This window comes from Narcine bancroftii, chromosome 3, assembly GCF_036971445.1.
Source record: "Narcine bancroftii isolate sNarBan1 chromosome 3, sNarBan1.hap1, whole genome shotgun sequence".
NCBI classification, from domain to species: Eukaryota; Metazoa; Chordata; class Chondrichthyes; order Torpediniformes; family Narcinidae; genus Narcine; species Narcine bancroftii.
The window spans coordinates 220,683,413-220,703,729 of NC_091471.1; the positions used below are offsets into that span (position 1 = coordinate 220,683,413).

Sequence of the window (20,317 nt, forward strand, 5' to 3'; positions counted from 1 at the left end):
GAAGTCATGTCCCTTCCTTTTTATATGTTCTCCTCTAACCTTCAAGGGAATCAAGGATAGAGATTGGTGCAACACAGTAAATCTTTATCAGTGAGTTAATATTCAAACCATGGTGCATTTACCAATAATCAGATGGAACAAAGAGCACTTCATCCTTCAATCAGGTGGTGGGTACATGGGCCAAGCTGCCAGATGGGAATCCAAATCATTTTGAAAGACACTCAGCAGATCCATGGATATGGGAGGTCCTGAAGGATGTGAGCCACACACAGGCAAATAGGACGAGGTCAGGTAGACAACTCGGTCAATTGGGCGAGTTGTGCTGCAGAGCCCAATTCCAATCTGTATAACTATAACTACATTTTTAACATAACCAAAATGTAATCAAACCATAATTAGGTGTTTTGGGGATGACTTCTTTTGCAACCTATAAAATTTGCAATTTGTCATCACAGCTCAACCCAATTACACATGGATTCTGGATAACAAAACAACTCACCAACTGAATTTCATGAAAAATTCCATTGATCTTTTTGATTGGAAGGGCTTAGAAGGACATGGGTCAAATGCAAGCAAATGAAAGCCAAGCAGTGGCATGGACAAGTTGGGCTGAAGAACCTGTTCTGTGCTGTTTGGCTCTGTGACTCGAAATCAACATTTTATTCCATAAACTCAAAAAACATATAAGGCCCTTTTCCACTGACACCCTGTCCCAGGAATTTACTGGGACAGGGTCCAGTAGAAGAGGAACAGTGTCCAAAAGCTGGCGTTAAATGACATCGTTTCACGCCAGGGATTAACCGCCTCTACCCCTCCTCATATCCCCAGCATTTGCTGTCGCCGGCGTGCTGATAAAACCAGTGGAAAAGGGACAGCAGCAAGTCACCCGTTTCCAGTTTTCAGGTAGAACACTCCAATCCCCGGGGATGAGTGTGTTCAGTGGGAAAGCAATTATCTCCTAGTTAAGGATGGCCCAGTGGAACAGCACAAAGGGCTTCCTATCCTGGGACACTGCACGGCCAATTAACTGGGATGTCAATGGAAAAGGGGCTATATTTTCATTCTCTTTTCTGTCAAGAATATAGAGGCCTAGATTTATTTGGTAGTAATCAAGTGATACCACTACCCTACTCCTTGTTCGTAGAATAAGTATGAGACTATACACTGAAGCATGCTGTAATTAGAAAGCCATTTCAGCATGGCATAATTTACAAGAGAGATAAGAGGGCAAATAACTGTTACCTCTTTAACCACAGATTAAAAATGTGCTTCTCTGCCAAGTAGAGGAGAGTTGTGGTGGTTGACGAGGATCAGGAAGGACTGGCAGCAGGAGGTGAGGAAGCAAAAACGTGAAGAGTTAGTACAACAAGGTAGATTGGGGAGGACCAGCAGGTGGTGCTTGATGTTTGCAGGGGACAACGAGCAGAACCCCAGTGTTTGTGTTTAGTGGAGAATAGAGAATGGCAATCTATTTAGTTAGGGGAGACAGGGTGCAGAATTATATGTAATCTTTTCAGATGGTATTGAACGACCTATTTCAGTTGCCATCTACTCATCCCCAAATACACATCTGACTTCCAAGTTACTGTCACACACTTTCTAGTATCGCTAGGGCTATTTTAACAAATTCTTTTGGGTATTTATTGAAGTGTTAACCCGTTCATCAGCCATTTTCTATATGGGTAGGCTGGGTCCCCGATCAAATGTGCAGGGACTTCCACTCCATCAACTTCTTTGGAGACCTGTGAGCAGAGGAATGAAAAGTCATAGGATGCTCATAATACAAGGAGCATAAGAAAGAAGAGGCCTTCACCTGACACTCAAGATGAATAAATGTGCATGTCACTGTGATATTCGTTTAGGTCATGGGGGAATAGATAACCACCTGCAAGCTCAGCCATTCTGTAAATGATAAGAACTGGAGCATCATGGGTGTGACCAGGCCAACCCACACACACATCTGTGAAGCTGGAAACATGAAAGGACAATGCTTGGAGCAACATAAAGCCTGATTTCTTCAGTGACGGCAGCCGATATTGGGAAACACCATCCTTACCAGCAGTTGTGGTCGACAAAAGCTTGCAGAATAATTGAATGCCAACCTTTGCGATCATAGTAGGACAATGGATCTTCCTGTGGGGAAATGGTGGGGAAATGTTGTGCCATCGATGGCACCAGCAAATATTGGAAATCCATCCCTTCTTTCAAATGCAGCAATTGTCTCCTGAAGATGCTCTCCACTTGGCAGCTCAGTGAAACAATTCATGAGGAGCTTTTTCACCATGATGGTCACTTGCTTCACCACCTTGGGTATACTCACAAGGGGTGGCATACCACCACAAAGCTATTGCAAGTCTGATACGAGGCCATTGGTGATCTTATGCTTCAGCTGTGGCTCGAGGATCCCTGCAATGAAATCAAAGGCTCCACAACACATTCTAAGATTTTCACACCACTGCTCATCGTCGTATTTTATGATGACTTTGTTCCAGAACACGGGTCCTTGCAGCCTCTCCCTCTTCCACATTCTTCTGCTACTATACACCATTTCAAAATACCACATTATAACCAGGCATTTTTCTCCAGCGGCTTGTCAACACAGCTCAACTCTCCTCCTCAAATCCCTCCCAGATTAATCACATTATAGCAATAAAATTCTTCCCCCTAAGACCATGTACACAGGCTCGATTAGTCTCCCCCATTCCTTGCATCAACTTGCAGATAAGGAGACTGATAAGTCCTGCCTGACTGGCAACAGATCCACACAATTTCAGGTTGTCTGATGTCCGCCATTGTTCTGAAGAATGATGATGTCACTTCCTGCTATTGCATGTGACATCACATGAGGCTCTTCCAGACGAAGGTAGAACACTCCAATCCCTGGGGATGAGTTGTGTTCAGTGGAAAGGCAGTCAGTGTCCCGGTTAAAGGTGGCCTAGTGGAAACAGCACAAACAGCTTCCTTCACAGGACACTGCATGGCCAACTAACTGGGATGCCAGTGCAAAAAGAGCTCCTGAATATTTATGTTTCTTTATTTGCTCATTCAGTTCGTTTACATTTTTTCTTTTGTTTACAATTCTTCCTTTTGTATATATTTCTTTCTCTGGAGTTCAGTTTATAGTTAACGACAGTCAGAAATTCTGCCTGGCCCACAGAAAAAGAATCTCAGGGTTGTATGTGATGTCATGAATGCACCTTGACAATAAATTTTAACTTTGACATTGAATTCAACCAGTGGGTGAGTGGTGTAATACTTTTGGGTAGAGAAGCACAAAGATTTGCCATCTTTTGAGTAAAGGAATTTCTTGTTTTCAATGGCTACCCTTATTTTAACAGTGTGAATGTTTGTCCTAGAGGTCACAACCAGGGGAAATAATGTTTTTGCAACTCTGCCTAGCATTTTTAGAATTTTGTATGAATTTCTGTTGACTCACTTTCTTACCAAGTCTGCTCTATTAATAAATATCAAATCTCTAGGTCCACCATCCTGTGAGGAAGAGAGATGGCCAACCTTTTCATTTTTAATTTCGACATACAACACGGTTACAAGCCATTTTGGCCCATGAGTCCGTGCCGCCCAATTTACACCCAATTAACCTACACCGCACCCCCCCCCCTCCACCCAGTACGTATTCATGGACATATCGTGCTGTATATCTAAATTAAAAATTAAAACTAGACTGTTGGAGTGTTGAAGTTAGTAGGTTGATTGAAATGTTCAAGAACCTGGTTGTTTTGAATCTAGACTAGAACAATCAAAATAAGGGATCATCCATTTAAGAAAGAGGTAAAACAAGAAGTCTCTTCCTCACAAGATGATAGTAGTAGAGCTTTGATATTTATTATGAGAGCAGACTTGGTAAGAAAGTGAATCAACAGGTTTAAGTTTATCATCAGATCAGGCAGAACTTGATCTAAATGCCAAGCAGGTTTGAAGAGCCATTTGGCTGACTCCTGCTCCTAATTCTATAACCATATGTTCAATGAGGTCACCTCTCATTCTACGAAACACTGGAGGAAAAAGATCTACTCTGCAATGCCAGACTCAGTTCAAACATCATCATCATTTGTAGATGATACAACAGCAGTCGACAAGAATGATGAGTCAGCTTTGAGAGACGAGGTAGGGCGGCTTGTCAAATAGTGCGAGAACAACCTGAGTCTCAACATGGACAGGACAAAGGAGATGATTGAGGATTGAGGATGGAGACAAGACTTTAGAGAGATGAAGGTCAGCAATAGACATTAATGGGTCTGAGGTGGAGAGAGGGGAGAGTGCAAAGTTCCTTGGTGTGCATACAATGGGCAACCTACCCTGGACCAACACCTTCTCATTAATCAGGAAAGTGCAGCAGCGCCTACACTTCCTAAGAAGGTTGAGGAGGGCACAGCTAATGGTTCTCATCTTGACATTTTACAGAAGTACATTTGAGAGTATCCTGTCAGTCTGGGAAATGGTTTCTTCTCACAGGCTGTGAGATTGCGGAATGAAATCTTGTAAATTAAACAATAAATTATTCTGAAATATTTATACATACATTTATGTATATATATCTATATATACATACAGATATATATGTATATATATAGTTATTATGTGCATATGTGTGCACCGTGGTCCGGAGAGATGCTGTTTCGTCCGGTTGTATATATACAGTCAGATGATAATAAGCTTGAACTTGAATCTCTCCTCATATCCCAGGAATCAGCCTGGTGAACTTTGATGCACCTCCACTCAAACTAACAGATGTTTCTTTCAGGTAAGAAGATGGACAAGAAACACTGCAGGTTTATCTTCACCTACATCTTTTATATTTGCAGCAAACCATCTTTCTTGCGTTAAAATTTCTTTAGAGACCAACATACAATTTGCCCTTCTAGTCACTTGTGGCTGCATCAGAAATATTAGGTTTCATTGATTTAAGTAAATTTCTCCATACATAATGCTAATTAACAGAGTAATTGAGTTTCTCAGTGGGATCCTGTTTACCCACTTATCAAACCTACCCTATTTACAGTAAATTTACCCAACATTTCTACCTCCAAATGATTCTTCTGAATGAAGCTCTTTGGCCTCCAAGATCCCCCCCACTAACAACTTCAACCTTTCTTTGACAGAGTGGCACGGTTAGAGTAATGGTCAGTGAGCACAAAGTTGTAACAGCACCAGCAACGCAGGTTCCAACCTGCCTGTCTGTAAGGAGTTTGTACATTCTCCCTGTGTCCGCCTGGGTTTCCTCCGGGTTCTCCAGTTTCCCCCCCACCCTTCAAAATGGGGGTTGCAGGTTAATTGTGGGTGATTGTATGGCACAAGCTCTTGGGCTGAAAGGGCCTGTCGCCATGCTCTGTGTCTAAATTTAAATTTAAATATTCTCCGCAGGCTTTTTGATTCCCCCTTTTCCTGTACTAATTTTCTCAGATGAAGAACCTAAAACCTGCAATCAATGCCTTTCAGCCTCGTTGAATATGAAGAGAAATCAAATTAAAATGTCAGAAATGGACCTGAAGGAAACCATTTTCCAATCATCAACAATTTTTTCCATTCTGTCCCATACTACTTGAGTTTAAACTTTGCTTTGTGAGCATTCAGGAAAGTCAAGTCATCCTGGAGAACGGCAGGAAGTGCAAAATAATATAAAACAGCAGGCTATAATGTAGAACCATATTGGTAATTCTGAGAGTTTTAGAATAGGCTGAAAAGATGGTAGAAACATTGTAATAAATGTAAGGAAATGTGGGAGCGGCTTGCATAAAGTCATCACACCAAAATAGAACAGAGACTAAAAAGAATAAGACTGAAAGTAAAAGTACAAAATAATATCTAAATTTGCTGACTGATTTACATTTTAGTAATGGAGACAGACTCAATTATTTTACCCCAAGTTCAATCCAAATAAATATGTCAGTTGATAAAGATGTACCCTTTTCACTTGAGTAAAAATGATAATGCATTAATACTGGAGTAGCTTTGATTTTGCTTGCAAGTTGAAATAATTCCTTTCTGCAAGCCTGCTTTGGTTTCAACGGTCTGCTAAGAATAATGGTTAAAGGTTTTTGCACATTAAATAGTAGGATATTGCTGCATCATAATCCATTATGCAAAAATATCATTTCCACATAATGTATTCCAGTTTGGGCAAAAAGGTAAAATTCCTTTATGGCTCCGTGAATAACCTTGCATCTTTTAACATAATTTGAAATGTCGTGCAGTGAAATTTAGAATATATTAAGCCATATCATTCAACTGATTGAAATACATTTCCAAATACTATATAGTGACACATTCAACAGAAATCGATTTGATTCTTTTCCATGCACTATTTGATGAAAAAATATCACTACAATTGCAAAATATTGCATGTGCTGTTCACCTGAAAATAACAGCAAATTCTGCAGGTTGAATAGCATCTGCGTGAAACAGAGATAATATTACAAGACAATAACATTTCATCAGAACAAAAGAAAATTATACATAAAATATGTTCTTATGTTGATAACATTTGTTCTAAGCTTCTCTGGGATGGGATAAGAGTGCAAAAAGAATGATAGGATGGAGGGCAGGTGAGAGCGAATGACAAATAGTCTCCATCGCCAAACTTCTCGATAGAAGTATTGAAAGGACTTTTGTTACAGTACTCATAGTCATAGAGCCCTTCACATAGTCCTTTGGCCCATTTCATTGTGCTGTCCAAGTTGCCAAACTGAGATGGTCTCATTTGTCTGTGTTTATCCCATATCACACTGATGTTTCCCTTTAAATTCTCCCTTCTCACCTTCATCTCTGCCCTTCAGTTTTTGACATTAACCACTTCTTTAACCGCTTCTCCATTTTGTAATAAATTTCCCTCCTCATAAATAATTAGTTGGTGTACTTGCATCTTAACTTTTTGTGAATCATTCATTGGAATACCTTGGTGCCTTTTATTTCAGAACTCAGCATGCTTTCACCATTTGGAGTCATAGAGTCAGTGTTGAAACAGGCCTTTTGGCCCATCTTCCCCACACTGACCAAAATGTCTCATTCACACTAGTCCCCACCTGCTTGCATTTGGCCTTTATCCCACTAAAACTAATGTCCAAATGTTTCTTAAACATTGCATTGGTACCTGCCTCAACCACTTGTCTGGTAGCTTGTTCCATTCACCCTCCACTCTCTGTGTTAAAAAGGTTACCCTCAGGTTCTCTTCCCCTCACCTTAAACCTCTGTTCTCTGGTTACCAATTCCCCTTCTATGGGGAAAAAGAAATTGTGTTTGCCCAATCTATTCCTCTCTTGATTTTGTAATCAAGCATTCCTACCAAAAAGATCTTTGCAACAATAACCCAATTACTTATGAAATGCAAAACGAGGGGTACATTTTAAGTATAAGTAATGATATAAATGGAACTTTTATAATGTTAGGTGATAGAGGTAGATGAAAATAACAGTGAATAGAACAAATGTTTGTTTACAAAACATTTACAAAACACAGTCAGTGTGGATACTGCTGTGAACAATTTTAAAAAAAGCTGCTCTTGCTGTACAAGCACATTTTTCTGCCTGAAACAACAATACTGGCTTGCTAATCAATATGTCCAGTGCTCAGCTGCTGTCATTGTTTGCCTGTCTGTCAACATACTGCCTTCAATTTAAAAAAAAATCTCAACATTATACTTTCACCTGTTATGCCTTACTCAATAATTTAATTTAGAGTAACTGAAATACTTCCTTATAAATGGATGAAAGGAGTTAGCATCCGTATTCATAGACTCACATCAGAGTCAATGCTAGGTACTCAAAGGCATAAGTGAATTAATGTTTAGCAGGAACTGATATTGGCAAATAACATGAAATATTTTACTCACATCAAATATTTTCCCTTCACTGCAAGGACATATGTGGCAACTGATTTACTGATAAGTCAACAGTGAAAAATCACATCAGTAAATGTTTTCCACATTTGTTCAGCTGTATTAGGCAAGATTGCTAAATTCGAAGATCCACCATATTTGCTTACACTGTGGTTTTTGTCCTTTTAAACTTGACCTGTTGATCTTTTTTTCAATAAAGCTCAACTTTCCTGTGCAGCACATTTTTAGATTTCAATGAACAAATATTAGTTCACTAATTAATATATGGTAATTGCTAGGTAGAAATGCAGTCAATATTTTCTTGTCAGTCCACATAATGTCCAAAATTTTGAAGCATCTCCATTGCTGCATCTATTGCAAAGAGGAAATACATCTGCGTAAAAAATGAGATCATTTGACTTTGGACATGTGAGTCCTATGGAATACTTCTAATTGTAGGAGAGAATGGAGGGCACATAAAAAGAGGTATTAACATATTTGAAAATTACATTACAGTTTCTTTAGAAATTTAAAGCTGTAGGCCCTGTTCCCTGGCTTTTTAAATTTTATCCGAGGGAGCCTCTCTTCTTCCCAACAACATATCATAAATGTTTTAAATTGGTTCAAACTAAATTCAATTAGTTTTAAAAAGGTTATGGTGAAAGACAGGACTGGTCTATAAGATTCTGACTTGGGGAAAGGCCAGGTTTGGAGGTATTAGGCAGGAACCTGCAGCGGCATCACACCCGAAGTCGATACAGAGGATCATGATAATGGCCAAGATGATCACTGAGGTCTCCCTTTCCTCCATTGATGACATTCACTAGGACCATTGTTTAAATAGGGCTCAAAGAATCATTGAGGATCTGTACTATCCATCATGCAGCATCTTTGAACTACTACCATCAGGATGGAGGTACAGGAACATCAAAATCAGTCAGCCAGGCTAGGAGTCTGATGAACAGTGTTCTGTAACCAAGTCAATTATTTCACAATATTCAGGTATATTTATATTATATTATATTATATCTCTCCTTATATATGTGACTATTATATGCTGTGTATTGTGGGCATGTGTGTGTGCTGTGGTCCAGAGAAATTGCTTTGTCTGGTTGTATACATATATTTAGATGATAATCAAATTGAAAATAATTGTCAGTGGTTATTTGCTGGTTAGGGGCCCTCCATTCTCCATTCTCTCCTACAATTAAAATTTGATGTGGCTAAAATGAGGGATGCATTTACAAGTGAGATAGAAAGAGATAGAAAGAGTTAATGATCCTATTGGATGAAAGGCAAGGCTGGCAAGTTAAGAAAGGTCTGGTTGATGAGGAAAAGGAGGCATACATCAATATTATAGACCAAAAAGAGCTAGAGGTACAGATGCAAAGTTCCCTGAACTGTAATGAAGATGGCAATTAGCATTCTTGCATTAATTGGGTAGGGTATTGTGTACTAAGGTTAGGACCTCATAATTCAGCTCTGGATGGCATGGTGAAATGACATGTGGAGTTCTGGTCACCCCAGCTTTAGAAAGCATATCAATAAATTGGAAGGGATTGTTTCAGAGTCCAGAGGACCCCAAAAACCAGCAGCAATAGATATGCTCCACAACACAGGGTTACTTAAATAAAAGTAGCTTTTAATTATATTTGAACAAGAAAACAGAATTAAACTTTTAACTTATTACTTAACCTATCTAACTGTTTAATCCCCCCCCCTCTAATACTAAGCACAGGTGTGTGTAATGTATATTTAAGATTAGAAAAGTTCTTTGGATCACAGTCCAATCTCACTGGTTGCAGACAATTCTTGTTCTGTGCACAGAAGTTAGCATTAATAAAGTTCACCAGTCTTTGGCACTTAACAGGCAAATGGTTACCACTCATGTGGGTTCTTGATGGTTTTCAGAGAGAGATTCCTTTTCCAGGACATCCACAACTGATTCCTTCTCAATCAGTCTTGCTGACAAAACTTTCCCCCTTCAGGGTTCTCCAGATGATCCTCTTTATTTCAGGTCACCTTTCACACCGCCAATCTCCTCCTTTGACCAGGCAGCCTTCCAAAGTTTCCCAGCTTGTTCTTCTGGAACTGATTTCTGTCTCTTCTCTCTTTGTTTCACACCCTCCCTCTCTGAGAGCAAAACTCTTCTCCTCTGCCTGCAAAGATCACATGCTCTCCCAGGCAAGCTGCTGTCGATACTTTGTTACCTCCTGCAAAAAGCATTCTGCAAAATTCCTGCAAATATTCTGTGTTATAAAATGTGTGTGTGTAAGTACAATTCCTCCCAAACCACCTCTAAATACTCCGTCACAGGATTATTGGGGAGATTCACCAGGATGTTTCTGGGTCTAGAGGGTTTGAGTTATAGGGAGATAGGGCTTGATAGAATGAATCTTTTTCCCTGGAATCTTGGAGACTGAGGAGTAACCATAGAGAGGGTAATACAATCACATCAATATATCAAAGTAAATAAATTGAATGCTCACAGTCTTTTTCCCAAGATAGACAAGTTTTAAGGTGAGATGGGAATGATTTAAGGGGATCAGAGGGGCAACTTTTTTACTCAGATGGTCATCGTATCTGGAATGACAGAAGCTATAGAAGCAGGTATAATTACAACATTCAAAAGACATTTGGATAAATATATATTTGGCATGACCCAGAAGGATATGGACAAAATGCAAGTGAATGGGACCACCCCAGAATGTTAATTCAAGTTCAAGTGAATTATCAGAGTACATGAATGACATCACATACAACCCTGAGATTCTTTTTCCTGCAGGCCAGGCAATAGTAGTATAAACTGTACTCAAGAAAAAAATACATATATAAAAGAAAGAAATGTAAGCAAACTGACTATGCATATACATAAAAAAGTTCAGTAATAAATTACATGCAAAGTAAGATTCCTTAAATGAGTCCCTAATTGTGTTTGTTGTGGAGGAGTCTGATGGTGGAGGGGTAGCAACTGTTCCTGAACATGATGGTGTAAGTCTTCTTTCCTGATGGCAGCAGTTAGAACAAGAGTGGTGTGGATGATGGCAGCATTCCATGTAAATTTTACTGATTGTGGGGAGAGTTATGCCCATGATGTATTAGGCTGTGTTCAGTACATTTTGCAGGGTTCCCGTCCACCCCCCCTCCCCATACCAGGCTGTGTTGCCGCCGTCAGCATAGTTTCCACTACACATCTGTAGAGGCTTGCCATGGTTTCCAATGCCATATTGAACTTGGCCAGTGTGGAGAAGTTGATGCTAAAGGCCTGTTCCATGCTATGTGACTCAATGATCTAATAACAGAGGACATTGGGTTAAGGTGAGGAGTAAGAGGTTTATGCTGGAATCGAGAATGTTTTTTTTCTCACCCAATGGGTTGTACAAGCCCTGCCCGAGGAAGTGATGAAAGTTGGTACTCTCACAAAATTTAAGAAGCACGTGGATGAGCATTGGAATTGTCAAGGCATGATAGGCTATGGACCTCATGTAGTAAATATGATAAGATGTACTTGATTAGATACTTGATAATCAGTATACACAATGTGGGCTGTCAAGCCTATGTCTCTGTTTAACTATTTCAGAATACACATTTTATCGCACAACTACATCAGAAGATCGATTTACTTTACGAGCAGACACCAAAAAGTATTGAGTTAATATTTACTGTATGAGTCACATCATTTAAAAAATTTTTTTAAATAGTTTATATAAGAATTTTGACCATACGTGCAGTCAATTACAAAGTTTGAAATTACAAGAATAAATGTAAATCTGGTATTTACTCCCAACCCCCACCCACCCAAGGGAATAAAGTCCAAAGAAAAGAGTAGATTTCAGAAAAAGCAAGAAAAGGAGAAAAAGATAAAGACAAAGAAAAGAAGGAAAAGAAAGCAGAGTGAAATGCCGAAAAGTGCCACATGATCCACGGACCATAAATTGAGAGGCCGTTTAATTTTCTTTGGAGAAGATCAACGCAGGTCTCAAGGGTTAGGTAGAACATAATTAAAGATTAAATGTGGACGCTGTAAGTCACATCATGGGGAAATTTTTCATTTCCAAACCCTCTGGTCTGACTAAATGAGCACGGATTGGCCGAAAGGTAATTTTAGCTTTCAACTCGTGAAAAGTTGAATGCCAGCAAAAATATATTGATGGGTTGAGCTTCTCACTCGTGGCATAAAAACAAAAAAATGATTGAATGGAGCATCCCAGAGCTTTCACAGCATTGAGCCTTTGGCCCAACTTGACTATGCCCATCAAGTTTTGACAATGTTGAGTTTATTGCCATGCACATTGCACAGTGTACATATGTGGCAAAAATTCTTACTTGTTGCAGCCAAACAGATGCTTGGAAAGATAAACTATAATAGCACTAGACAACAAAAAATTGTCTTCCTGAACACTTCTGGGTGCATTTTATGGATTTTGGGCTGCTTATCATGAGAATTGCAAAACTTTCCTATCTATGTTTTAGATATTGGTCGAGTACCCCTTATCCAAAATGCTCAGGACCAGATGTTTTTTGGATTTTGGAAGTAAGCACGCACAGTAGCACCAGCAGAATACCTGCATGAGTAGTTAAACAACCACAAACAGGGGCAGGCTTTTGGAGCCCTGATATGATGTCACAAGTGGAAAATTCACATGAAATAATGTTTAGCACTTACCAAAACAAACATAATCTCTGCTAACAAAAGAAGACCACCTCCCCAATCAATTCCTCACCACCGCCACCAGTCCCCAACACCGGCCCATCACCATCACCTCTGGTCCCCAACACCTCCCCAACTCTGCCACCGCCAGCCCATGACACATCCCCTCTGACCACGCCATTGGTCCCTGATACATTTCCACCATCACTGCTGGTCCCCATCACCTCCTCACCACTGCTGCCACCAGTCCCCAACACATCCCCAGCACCACTGCCAGTCCCCAACATCTCCTCACTGCTGCCAGTCCTGATGTCATGTCAGCACTAAAAAAAAAGTGGTTTTGGATCTTTTTGGTTTTCAGATCTTTGGAGAAGGGGTACTAAACCTTTATAACCAATTTTTATGTTTTCCTCTCATACTTTAGGTCTATTAGTATATTGCCCACAAAATAGCCTGTTTTGATCAGTCCAAGCATACACTTTGTGCAGGTGTAATGCCAATGTTGTCTTAGTCACGATAGATGCAGCCAAGCAATAAAAACAGCTTACATTAAAAGATGCTGTGTGATGTTCCATCAATTACTCAAAAAAATTAGAAGTTACGTATATATAACAGGCTTTTATTAGCAATGGAATCGAGGCATCTCTATGCTGGTCGAATGCCCTGAACTGGGGAGGGGGCTGTGGAACAGTCACCTTTATTCAGGAGACTGTAGGAGGAGCCACAGGTACAGTCGGCCAAAAGGGTGTGTCCAGACAGCTCAACATACTGTGCATTACATTGATATAGATTGAACGTGTGTTGATGCCTATGGTCTTCGGGCAATAGCATTGCAAGTGTACTTAACATACAATGCAGCAGCAATTTTTTGTCAATGTTGCAACAGCTGTGATAAATTTTGTTTCATTTGTGGCGAGTATTCACTTAATTCTCAAAGATGCAGCATGACTTCACTTATTAAGAAAGCCTATGAGCTCTACTTCGGTTGTAAGATTGGTGACCAAGACAAACCCTTGGCTTTTCACCTTTGGTACAATATATTCAGTCAACCTGAGAGCTTGGCTCAGAGGTACTTGGATGTCAATGCCATTTGATATGGCAAAAACAGAAGGATCACATGACAGGCCGTTACTTCTGTCTGGCTGATGTATCTAGCTTCTCTGCTAAAAATAAGAGATCTATTGAATAGCCCAATCTGCCTTTGGCCATGATACCAGTACCACATGATGATAGTTTGCTAGTTCTTAAACTACCAGAGACATGGAGTCTAGATGAGGCAGATGAAAATGCCATAGTTCATGAATCAGATGTGAGAAACGACACTGATCCAAATGTTGAACCGTTTATGCCTGGATATTCTCATCTGATAGCACTTCTCCCCTTCACACTTGGACTTCTCCCCTGCTGATCTTGGTGCAGTCAGTGATGAACTTGGTGAAAGGACATTGCGATGATGGAAAAGCGTTATCAGGGTAACTGGAATCCATCAATGCTGGCCAACTATGGTTGGAGACTGACATGAGTACAAATAAAAATCAGAAACAAAGCATTTTTAGGTCAGTTGAACTAATGGAATGTGTTAGCATCATTATGCAATTAAACATGTTAAATTCAATAAATTTGAAATTATATTTTTTCTCAGGAAGAAAACCTTTTGAAAAAAAAATTGTTGTCCAGTGTATTAAGTTAATTGAATTACATTAAAAAAGACAATAAATACATGTAAGATTGATAATATATATTCATTTTATTCCAATGCAAAAAAAAATAGACTTGGAATAGTGTAAACAGTCCACGATAAATGTACCAAAAAGAGTCTGATAGTTGTTGGAGAGACACTATTCTTAAAGTGCTGGTCTTCAGACTTCTGTATTTCCTGCCTGAGGTTAGAAGTGACAGGAAGTTGTGTCCAGGGTGGTGGAAGTCCATCATGCTGTTGGCTGCCATCTTGAGGCAACACCTCACATAGTTGTTTGCAGTGGATGGGAGGGCAGGACCTGTGATGGACCTGGCTATGTTTGTTTCCTTCTGCAGCCTTCTGTGTTCCTGGGCACTCAAATAGCCAAGCCAGGCTGTGATGGAACCAGCCAGTGTATTTCAAGTTAGTTTTGTATGCAGCCATACTATATCACTTCATTATGACGTGCAAATTTCACTCCCTGTAAGATAAGAAGCAAATGCCACAGAAAATTGGCAAGAGTTGTGAATTGAAGACTTCCAATAAAACATTGATGTTTTGTTCAATTTATTGGAATAATTTTTCTGTGCTCAGCTTAATCCAAGGCATCACTGAAGAAGATTGTAACATCTCTACATTATGCACTTCAAGGTATGATGCTGTGATCATTGGGCCCTTATTGTGTCTGTGATTTGCAATAGCTGAGGGCAATGCATTGACAAGGGGGATGCGGAATCGCCACATGAGAATTTATCATCAGGTCAGGCTATCTTGTTGGTTGTGCCCAGCAACAAAGAACAGTGCACTTGCTCCATTTTCCACTGCACTTTTCAGTCTCCCCATGGGAGACTTTTGTGCTTCAATACATGGAATACTTTGGTGAGGGCTGATTTGTTTCATGCAAATGATGTAGCAGGTGCGACCTCTGCTGGTAGCTTCCAGTAGGAAATATCCACATGACGTGTTTGTATGATGTAGAGCAGTGGTTTTCAAATTTTTTCTTCCCACTCTCATACCACCTTAAGCAATCCCTTACTAATCACAGAGCACAGGGATTACTTAAGATGGTATGTGAGTGGAAAGAAAAAGTTTGAAAACCACTCATTTAGAGCTAATTATTTTAACAATGATTTTATATATTCTTTTCAATTTACTGTTATTTCAAGGTTTCTTTACTTTACAGAGCAAGTAATATTACAAGAAATTCCTTCTGCCTGCCCGATGCCACTTACAGTATGAGAGAAAGAGAAGCAAAACAGAGCCCCTTCAGAATCATCGAGTGTCCGTGGATTCATCTCCAGTCTTCCTGCTGCTGCACAGACCTCTATTTGATCCATCAGCAACCCAAGCTCCACATCCAACATGATCAGGAGGTCTTCAGTGCCCAAGGCTCTTTGGGTGCCCTTCTTGCCCTCAGCACCCTCTCGAATTCTACTTCCAACACCTGTTTTCCATGAGTCAGTCCCCAGCAGCCCACAGCCTATGCAGGCCCCCCGACTGCAAGTCACCTGCAGCCTGGGTCTCTCAGCTGCTGAGCCATTCGCTGGTTCATTGTCATGGTCACCTTCCCTGTAGGGTCGTCTCCTCTGCTTCTCCTTCTCAGCGGGGGTTTGTCCTTCCCATTTCTGATGCCCTGTGCCAGTCCTAGAGGCTGCAACTCCTCATAGTCACTCCAATGGAGCTGCCATCTTGAGCATAAACCCGGCAGATGCAGAATTTTAAATAAAAACACCGTTAGCTCCTTTAAAGCATGTACAGAGCTGACAGCGTTAAATAGGAACATAGGAACATAGGAAGTAGGAACAGGAGTAGGCCAAAAATGGCCCATCGAGCCTGCTCCGCCATTCAATACAATCATGGCTGATCTAATTTATGACCTAACTCCTCCTACCTGCCTTCTCCCCATATCCCCTAATTCCTCTATCATGTAAAAATTTATCTAACCGAATTTTAAATATCTTTAATGAGGCAGCCTCAACCACTTCCCTGGTTAGAGAATTCCAAACATTCACTACTCTCTGGGAAAAACTATTTTTCCTCATCTCTGTCCTAAATCTACTCCCCCAAATCTTGAGACTGTGTCCTCTCGTTTTAGTTTCCCCAGCCAGCTCAAAAAAACCTTCCTACATCTATCCTATCCATACCCTTCATAATCCTATATGTTTCTATAAGATCTCCTCTCATTCTTCTGAACTCGAGCGAATACAATCCTAGATGATTTAATCTTTCATCATAAGTCAACCCCTTCATCCCAGGGATCAACCTCGTAAACCTCCTCTGGAACGTCTCCAAAGCCAGTATATCCTTCCTCAAATATGGAGACCAGAACTGGACACAGTACTCCAGGTGCGGTCTCACCAGTACCTTATACAGTTGCAACATTACCTCCCTACTCCTGAATTCAATTCCTCTAGCAATGAAGGCCAACATTCCATTTGCCTTCTTAATAACCTGCTGCACCTGCAACCTAACTTTTTGTGATTCATGCACAAGCACTCCCAAGTCCCTCTGCACAACAGCATGCTGTAGTTTTTCACCTTTTAAATAATATTCAGCTCTTTTATTTTTCTTGCCAAAGTGGATAACTTCACACTTACTAACATTGTACTCCATCTGCCAGACCTTTGCCCACTCATCCAGCTTAACTATATCCCTCTGCAGACTCTCCACATCCTCATTACAATTTGCATTAGGACTGGGCAGTTGAACCCTTCAGAGCAGCGCTATACCTCCGCTCTCTGCTCTCCCGGGTCTGCACCAGGGGCAGTGCTGCCATTTTACTTTGTAGATCATTCAATTAGTTCCAATCGCTGCATCATATACCCACAATGCACCAAAAAGTCCAAACTCCAAGTTCTAGTCTTCTTTAAATAATATTTTGAAAGCACCACTGGTTTAATATAATTGGGTTTATACATTACTCAGGCAACGAACAAATATGTAGAAAGATCATTGCAAGAACAATTAGGTTGTATTAATAAGAAGTTTGAACTTTCATATACAAGAAGGATGTTCCCGATGTTGGAGAAGTCAAGAACAAGGGATCGGAGTTCAATGATAAGGGTCAGCCATTTCTGACCGAGATGAGGAGAAACGTTTTCATTCAGTGAGTTGTGAACTTGTGGAACTCACCACCAAAGAAAGCTGTTGATGCCAGTTCGTCAGATATACTCAAAAGGATGTGGTCCTGTTAGTTAATGGGATGTCAGGGCATGGATGGGAAGTAGGAATAGGGTGCTGAAAATGTATGATCTCCGATGATTGTATTGAATGGTGCAGCAGGCTCAAGGGGATGAATGGCTTTCTCCTGCTCATATCTTCTTTGTTTCTATATTGACTGGGATGACCACAGGGTAAAGGGCTTGGACCAGTGAGACAGGGAGGGGTTTGGTAAAAGTGTCCAGGAACGTTCTCTCAAGTAGTATGCAGATGGCCCTGCTGGAGGTGGGGTGGGGGGGGTGTGGAAGGAGGGGGGGGTTAGCTAGGAGGACCTCCTATTGGGAAATGAGGCAGCGCAGGTGACTGATGTCTCAGTGAAAGAGCACTTCCGGAGCAGTGACCATAACTCTGTTCGTTTTAAAATAGTTATGGAAAAGGGAAGGATGGGTCAAAAAGTTTAAGTAATAAATTGGGGGAAGGCTAATTTTGATAGTATCAGACAGACTTGACTGGCAGAGGTTTTATGCAGGTAAAGAGCCAATCTAGCAAATGGGAGGCTCAAATGAAAGGCAATATTATCAGGATTACCCCTGGTTATGAGAGATATTGAGGCTATGCTTTGAGCAAATAAGATATATGCCAGGTTTAGGTCGCAAATCAATTGAGGGAATATAAGAGGTGCATAGAACAGAATAGAAAGCATATAACAATAGAGCACAGTACTGGCCCTTTGGCCCATGATGTGGTGCTAACCTACTCCACAATGAATCACACACTTCCCTCCATCACAGCCCATAATCCTCCATTATTCTTACATCAAGTGCCTCTCTAAGAGTGTCGTTTGTACCAGCCTCCTCCACCACCCCCAGCAATGTTTTCTAGGCACCCACCACCCTTGGTGTAAAAACATTTAAGAGGGAAATCTGGAGAACAAAAAGAGACACAAGATGGCTTTGGAAAATAAGGCCAAAAAAAAGGTATCCAAAGAGATTCGACAAGTATTTTTAAAAATAAACAAGAGTAACTAGGGAGAGACTATGACCTTTTAAAGATGAATGTATGGTCTTGGTGTGGAGCCACAGCAGGTGGCTGATATCTTAAATAAGAACATAAGAAATAGGAGTAGGAGTAGGCCTCCTGGCCCATCGAGCCTGCTCTGCCATTCAACATGACCACATACCTGCCTTTTCCCCATATCCCTTAATTCCATTACTATATGCAAATCTTGTCTTAAATATATTCACTGAAGTTGCTTCCACTGCTTCAATGGGCAGTGAATTCCACAGATTCACCACCCTCTGGGAAAAGCAGTTCCTTCTCATCTCTGTCCTAAATCTACTACCCTGAATCTTGAGATATGTCCCCTAGTTTTGGTCTCCCCCACCAATGTAAACAACTTACCTAGATCTATCTCAGTGGTTTTCAAACTGCCCCCCTAAACTCACATTCCACCTTAATCAATCCCTACACCATCGGTGCTCTGTGACTGGTAAGAGATTACTTAAGGTGGTATGTGAGTGGGAATGGAAAGTTGAGAATCATTGCTCTAGACCCAATAGTTACTGAAATATTTTGCTGGAGAAAAATTGTCATAGTCCATTTCCTTTGCAGTTCTGAAACCATGCACATAATGAGTCAATTAGGGACAATTAAAACAGTGGTTTTCAAACTTTTTCTTTCCACCTACATACCACCTTAAACAATCCCTTACTAATCACAGAGCACTGATGGCATAGGGAATACTTAAGGTGGAATGTGTGTTTAGGGGGCCAGTTTAACCACTGCTCTTATCTTATCTCTGCTTTTCATAATTTTGGATGTTTCTATAAGATAATCTCTGGAATCAACCCGATGAACCTCCTCTGCACCGCCCCCAAAGCCAGTACATCCTTCCTCAAGTTAAGGAGGCCAGAACTGCACGTGGTACTCCAGGTGCAGCCTCACCAGTTGCAGCATAACCTCCCTGCTCTGAAATTCAATCCTTCTAGTATTGAAGGCCACCATTTGCCTTTTTGATAGCCTGCTGCACCTGCAAACCAACCTTCTGTGATTCATGCAGAAGCACTCCCAAGTCCTTCTGTATAGCAGCATGCTGCAATCACTTTCCATTTAAATAATCTTCTGATCTTCCGTTTTTCCTTCCAAAATAGATAACCTCACATTTGCCAACATATTGTACTCCAACTACCCTACCCTTGGCTACTTACATAACTTATCTATATCTCACTGCAAAATTTGTTTTTTCCACTCAATTTAGTGTCATCAGCAAATTTAGATGCATTACACTCTGTCCCCTCTTCCAGATCGCTTCTGTATTTCATGCACAGCAATGTCTCCAGTGGCATCCTGCTCACCACCGATTGCCAACCAGAAATGAACGGAGGAGGCCATGGAAGCTAAGGAGTAAGGAGTAATGAATAGTGATGTCCTGTAACATATCCATACCACAAAAAAGGAGGTACTCAAACAAAATAATACTGACCCTAATCAAGTGTTTCTTATGACCTCGTAGGAAGTTAGGAAAAAATTTGCAAAGATACATGCATCATCTTTAGCCATGAGTAAAGACTGGAGGCTGTCTAAGGTTTCACATTTATTCAATAAATTTGCCTTTATTCATCTCAAGGTCTAGTCAGGGAACTACAGACTGGTGACACTATCATCACTGGTGGGAAAGTTTCTGAAGGTGATTCTGAGGCACAGGATTTGGAGTGGCAAGTTCATATTAGGAACAGTCACATGGCTTTGTGCAAGCAAAATCAAAACTCACAAGGAGGAGGTGATCAAAAGAATTGATGAGGGCTGGATGGTGAATGTTATCGACGCTGATTTTAGCAAGGCCTTTGACATGGTCCCACATGGTCTGGAGTCATATCACATGAGACACAGATTTGGCTTGGTGGTAAGGACTGGGGGGTCAGTAGAGGAGGCTGCTATTCAGACTGAAAGCCAGTGACTAGTGATGTGCTGCAGGTATTGATGTTGGATGTGCTGTTTG

At 40.7% G+C, this 20,317-nt stretch overlaps 1 long non-coding RNA gene across 1 annotated transcript; it reads left to right on the forward strand.

Annotated features, from left to right (window-relative positions):
* The first annotated feature begins 8,180 nt into the window (after positions 1–8,180).
* On the forward strand, positions 8,181–19,772 carry LOC138758154 (uncharacterized). The gene is made up of 3 exons (XR_011354174.1): positions 8,181–8,317; positions 15,344–16,506; positions 19,623–19,772. It is a non-coding gene; the product is annotated as an uncharacterized lncRNA (long non-coding RNA).
* The last annotated feature ends 545 nt before the right edge of the window (positions 19,773–20,317 follow it).